The following is a 6,568-nucleotide window of genomic DNA, read 5'->3' as shown; positions in this document are numbered from 1 at the left end:
TACCCACCATGAGTGAAATCGGTGATCGAGTTTCTGGGCTACTCCGGAGAGGTCGTCGCTCGCGCAAGGGATCCAGCTCGAGTGCTCCTGCACAAGAGGGTCAACCATCTCAAGATGAAGGGGAGACGCTCACCGGCCACGCCATCAACGAAGCCGACGCCCCCTTCATCGACTTGGAGTGTGATCGGGAGAAGCACGCGTACGAGCTCCCGAAGGAACACGTATTCCTACACTCGTCGACTTTCAACCCCGTCTTCCTCAAACAGATAGGTATGGATGTAGAATTTAATATCGTTTTCAAGCATGTTGGTTGGAGACGAGTTGCCCCCGTTCATGAGCTTGGATCACGTCTTCTGACGATCCAATTTTTGGGCACTCTGCAAATCGTCGACAATGGTATTTCTTTCCGTTGCTTTGGAGTTGAGTACTCCCTTTACTGGAAAGATGTGGCGGCACACTTAGGCTTTAATGCGCGCTGCTCTATCGATTTGGATTTTTCCCTCTCTGGTTATAATCGTCATAGTTTCTGGCACCTGATCTCGGGACAGAACGTTGTGGGAAAATTCCAATCCAATGCCAACAACATCCATCATCCCACACTTAGGCTTTTGTATAAGTGGCTTGCTTGTTCTTTTTTCTCTAGGGATGATACCCATCTGGTTTTGGATCTTGAGTTGAAGATGCTTTATGCCATGCTTAAGAAAATCAAAGTTGCACCTGTTTATGAAATTGTTAAGCATTGGCTACATTCTTTTAAAACTGCCACACCTATCTTGTGCACTTCACTCATCACTCGTCTTGCTGCTAGTGTTAATCCACAGGCTGCTAATTCTATTATTTACCTTACCTCTCCTCGCATCATGATTAATGAGCGTTATCTGGCACAAGCCCATGTGATCAAGCGCAATGCATCCGGAAATGGCTTTGTGTTTTATTTTCTGGGATATATAAACGAGATTCTATTACCTAACCCGGATCTCGCTTTATATACTTGCCCATCTCTCACCTTCGAGCTTGTTGAGAAAGAAGAAGCTCGTAGGAGTTCTGCTTATCGCAGGGAATCACGCAGGATGAGGCAAGAGGAGGCAGCACAACAAGCTCAGCCAACCCAGCCTACGCCAGCTCCAGCTGCACCAGAGAGGGGATGGTCCCCAACTATGACCACACCTGGGTTCACCCCTGGGTATGGTTATGGTATGGGGTATGTTCCTTCACCATATGAGGCAGGAGGCTCAGGCTGGCAGGAGATGTACAGAGCAGGAGGCTCCAGGGGACAGCATTCACACGAGGCAGGAGGATCTGGGCAACCACATCAGGAGCACACCCTAGATGAAGAAGACATGCCACCTCCTATTCGCCCTCAGGTCACCCTAGACTCCCTCAACACTCGCATGGGTGGACTGGAGCTCCAGCAAAGACAGATCCAGGGTACGCTGAATGCCCACATCCAGACTTCCACCCAGTGGCATCAGCAGACCCAGCAGAGCTTCGTGGACCTGGAGGACGCAAACCGTCGACGGCACGAGGAGCAGTTGGCATTGCTACGGTCTACTGGATTTTTCCAGGGACCGCAGCAATAAGCTAGCTTGGGGGAGAACCCCCATAGAGGTAACATGTATCTTATTTTCTTGCACTTCAATTTTAGTATTTAATTTTCAGCACTCTTTTCTTTATATATATATATATATAATTCCTCTCTCATATGTGTTTTAATATGCTAGTTGCTCTTCTGCTGAAATGATGAATAGTTGCTCTGTCTATAATTCTTTAGTGTCTAAGTTATAACTTAGTCTTCATCAAGATTTAAGTTTATTGGCTAACAATGTCCTATTCTGAAAACTTGAAATCTTGTGGGTTGCGAATGCATGATCCTTTTCTAAGTTGTTGCGAGACATGATATGGTACAAATAGATTTTGCTATGACTTTGTCTTAAGAGAAACTTGACATCCGGAGTTTTCTTTTCAAAAGTTTAAAACAAAGGGTTCCTCAATGATTATGAAATACCTACCATGGCCAGATGACTTGTTACTCAGTTCTTAAAACCTTTAGTCATATGCGGCTTGCAGAACTTTGAGTCGGGTCAAATATCTGAGATCCTAGAGTGAGATTATGGTCATGCACCCATGATTGAGATTCACTTACAAAAACCAAATAAAGCCAACTCTTACACTGAGAAGTCGCGCACAACATGCACCCTTCCATCCATCAAAATTTTTTGCCAACTCTTATCCTGAGAGTTGTGCCTTAGCTTTCCACCAAATAAAAATGCCAAACTCTCATCCTGAGATTTGCGCATCCCCAAATTCACTCCTTACTTTTTGTCCTCATGACATCTCTTTAAATTTCTCTGATTCCATTCATCAAGACATATGGGCTATACTTGAATATATATATATATATATATATCCAAAGGGAAAAGCCAAAAAGGCATAGACGGGAAAGAAAGAACAAATCAAAAGTCCCCGTAATGAAAAAAATTAGAGCCCATATGTTTTGCTCTTCCTCTCTCTCTTATCCTCCAAATAAAAGAGAGTCATGATGCAAAGGAGTGACCAAAAATATTTAGAATTAGGATTTCCACCATTTCCTCATAGTCCACACACTTGCACAACTCAATCAAGGTGTATGATTTGTATCTCCTCATGGTCCGGGCTTTGACTCAGCAATACAAGTGCCGTAAGTACGCCCACCTTTATACCTACACAAAACTCCACTCTCAGCCTTAGTGGCAAGGTTTAAAGGCAATCACATAATGCCTTTGGAAAGGATTTCATACACATTGAGCGATTGAGAGAATCATTCGAGGAACTCATTTATTTCGCAAAACTTATAAAAAACCTCCGGATTGATAGTCTATCAAAAGATGAATGATTGGTGAGTCTGTTATAACTATTCTATCTTGCAACCACCCAAGAATTTGGAGAAGCTAAAAGCCCCATGGGAAATTAAGGTAAAGAGTGGATAGTATGCCAACTTATTTAAATTGCGAATGAATGCTTTGTTATAGGCATGACACTCCTGAATTATATCGTCATAGTAGCAACTCCTGATCAACAACCATACTTAATTATTTGCTCAGGACGAGCAAAGGTTAAGCTTGGGGGTCTTGTTGGCAGTCACTATGGAGGATTTTATACTGCCAACTTAGACTAAAAAGAAGAGGAATAAACATATTTAAATCACATATGCTTTTGCTATTGACATAGTTCCACTTGTACCATGGTATTTTGTTTTGCAGGATTTATAATGTGACAAGTGGAAGAAAATAATAAAATAAAGAAAGCGCAAAAGACGAATTCACAAGTGCGCAATCAAAAATAAATAAGAAGCCCCCTTCAACATCGAACTGGACCCAATCATAACCGAAGCAGCAAAGGAGGTCTAGCAGGGAGCAAGCCACGCGAAGGCGGTGGCCAGGTGGGGCCCACCAGGTTGCGAGCGCAACCTTGGTGGCGGCAAACTGGCCCCACCTTTCTCTGGCGGTTGCATGCCACCATGCATAGGACGGTTTCACCTACTACCATATTTAGATCCCCCGAACCGTCCTAGTTGGACTATAAATAGATGGCTCCCCCTCATTTGTAAAACACACATCATTTGGAGTCTACATTTCCTCACACCTCTCACTTGTATCTTTAGTATTAGACTAGTAGTAGAGCAAGGCAAGAGCTACCAAGGAGAGCTTGTCTCCTAGGAAGAAAGGATCCTCTTGGTATGAATCATAATCAGTCTTCTTCCATGAGCAAGTTCTTGTTATCTTTATATAATTATGCTTATGAACTAGAGTATAGTTATGTTTATATCATGTTCATAGTATATGAACTAGTTCTTAGTTCTTGTGCTATGTTCTTGATATATTCATCTCTGTTCTTCATCATTCATCTAACTTATATGAATAGAAGTAGAATTAGGGATGAGATGATGGTTCACTGGGCCGTTCCGGTTGCTCTTAACCTAGCCTGTCAATCTGAAGGGTTGGGGCCCGCGGGGGTTAAGAGTTGTTTCCAAATACGTGAACATGGTGTTCAGGTATGCGGAGATCAGTGGATATGCGGGTATCCCACGGGCAGAGGGGTAGGTGGCAGGGTGGTGATAGCCCTGTTATCCTTCGTATTCCCCCATGTGCGGATATTCGGTAGGAGTCATGTAAAGTCTCTATTTGCTGGCAGACCAGCTATGGGGATCTCCCTATCATCTCAAACCTGATCCTATCTCTAGACATGCTTGTTAGATGACTTACTAACAGTTCTTAGCACAGTTATATACGAATCATGCCTGCTCATTAGTTATATTCTTTTATTCTTTATTTTATCTTTTATCCTTGAGGATGACCCAGATGTGTGTCCACTATCTCCAAATATCATATCTTACCCCTGTTTACTCTATGCCTACCATGCATTTTAATAAGTAATCATGTTATAACCATGCTAGATGTAAATGCCTTCCTACGGTAATTATAAATCCCATTTACGGGTTGAAATGCTACAATGATAGTTCTGTGTGCTTGCAGAGTTATTCTTATTTCATACTGAGCTATCGATTGGCGTACCTAAGTACCTTTACTTAAGATTGTAATCCTTGTGCACTCACCCGGCGCCAGGCCACAGCTTTGCATATCGTAAGTAAGGATGGTTGGGAAGGCCAATCTGGCATTCTTAATCATCAGTACCAGACTGCACTGCCTAGGCCCGCACCGTAAAGAGCCTTGGGTTATCATTCTAACGTGATGGTGGTTAGGATATGCCAAGAACGTTTCTAGTGTTATCATTAGGGATGGACTCAAACTCTATATTTAGTGGTTTCGCTAAGAAACGCCAACACTACTCTACTGGATTGCTCGTGGCTTGGAGGATCCCCATCTTGGAGTGGATGTGCAGCAATCGCTGAGGGTTTGGCTTTGAATTACTGAAAGCCCTAGTTTGGTTTTGGATAATTGATGAAACCCTAGTACTAAACCTCTATACTAAGTGTGTGTAGACTTAATGAGGTTGGTACATGCCAAGTGATGGAGCAAGTGATGATCATGGCGATGATGGTGATGACCACAAGATGATCAAGTGCTCAACTTGGAAAAGAAGAAAGAGCAAAACAAAACCCTATGGAGATCAAGGCAAAGGTATTGCTTAGGGTTTTGGTTTTGGTGATCAAGACACCATAGAGGGTGTGATCACATTTAGGATAGATAGCCGTACTATAAAGAGGAGAATTCTTTGGCTAAGCTGTTATCAAGTGCCCTAGGTGTCATTGTTCATGTGCATGCATTCAGAACCTAGTGAGCTAACTTAACTCCTTCGAAGAAAATGATTTTGAAAATGCTAACACACGTGCACATGTTGGTTTACACTTTGTGGTGTTGGCACACTTTGAGAAGGAGGTGGAGTTTGAAGGGTAGAGAGAGGATGGGTTCCTCTCTCCCTCCCGCCAAGCTTGCGAGGTGGGATTCGGCGCTTTTGAGAAATTGAAGTGCATATTTTCTATTGCGCCGGTGGGAACTTTGGACAAGTCGCGGGAGTGTTTCTCGCTGAGAAACACTCACCGGACGCTGGCTTCTGGAGCACCGGACGCTGAGTCTGAGCGTCTGGTGCAGACACTGCCTGGCCCAGCTAGGGTAAGGCACCGGACGACAGGCACCGGACGCAGGCCTGTGCGTCCGGTGGTACGTGTCCGGTGTGAGGTCCGTTTTGCATTGCTCCCTGGGTTTAAGTCCGGTGAGCACCGGACGGTCCGGTGCCCTGCGCGTTTTGCGAACCTCTCTGTGTTTAAGACCGATGTGCACCAGACGCGTCCGGTGCCAACTTAGAGAGCGTTCGGTGCTTTGCAGGTTACCATTGGACCGGACGCAGGTGTTGAGCGTCCGGTGTCCCTTTAAGAGCGTCTGGTGACCTCGTGTTTTTCCCAGTGAAAGAACCAACGGCTCTATTTGTTTGAGGGGCTTATAAATACATGTTGGCCGGCTTAGGGCTCACTCCCTTGGCATTCTAACATACTTGACATCCTTGTGAGCCTAAGAAAACACCTCCCACTCATCTCCTTCATAGATTATTCATCTTTGTGAGATTGAGAGTGATTCTAAGTGCATTTGCTTAAGTGATTGCATCTAGTGGCACTTGGGGATTGATTTGGCTGCGGTTTTCTTGTTACTCTTGGTGGTTGCCGCCACCTAGATGGCTTGGAGCAGCGGAGGAGCTTTGGCACGAGTTGGTGATTGTTCGTGGCCATCTCCCGGTGATTGTGAGAGGTTTGTGCCTACCTCGGCGGAGTGCCAAAGGCAACATTAGTGGATTGCTCGTGTCATTGAGCTACCTCACTTGTGGGTAGGTTCTTGTGGTGTCCTAGTGAGGACGAGGTTCGTGCTACACCTCTTAGCCACGGAACCACCAAGTGTTGGTCGACACAACAGGGACGTACCGTTCCGGCAAGCACGTGAACCTTGGGAGAAAAATTGCTTGTCTCCATTGTGTTTGTTGATTGGATTTCTCCCGGTGATTGGACTTCACATTATTGATTGGTTCATCCCCTCTACGCGGCGGTATAAAGATCAAACCATCTCTCTTACATTCCCGCAAA

The sequence above is a fragment of the Sorghum bicolor genome, chromosome 3, assembly GCF_000003195.3.
Source record: "Sorghum bicolor cultivar BTx623 chromosome 3, Sorghum_bicolor_NCBIv3, whole genome shotgun sequence".
Classification (NCBI taxonomy): Eukaryota; Viridiplantae; Streptophyta; class Magnoliopsida; order Poales; family Poaceae; genus Sorghum; species Sorghum bicolor.
The sequence above is the reverse complement of the archived record's forward strand: the minus strand, read 5'-3'. Positions refer to the sequence as shown.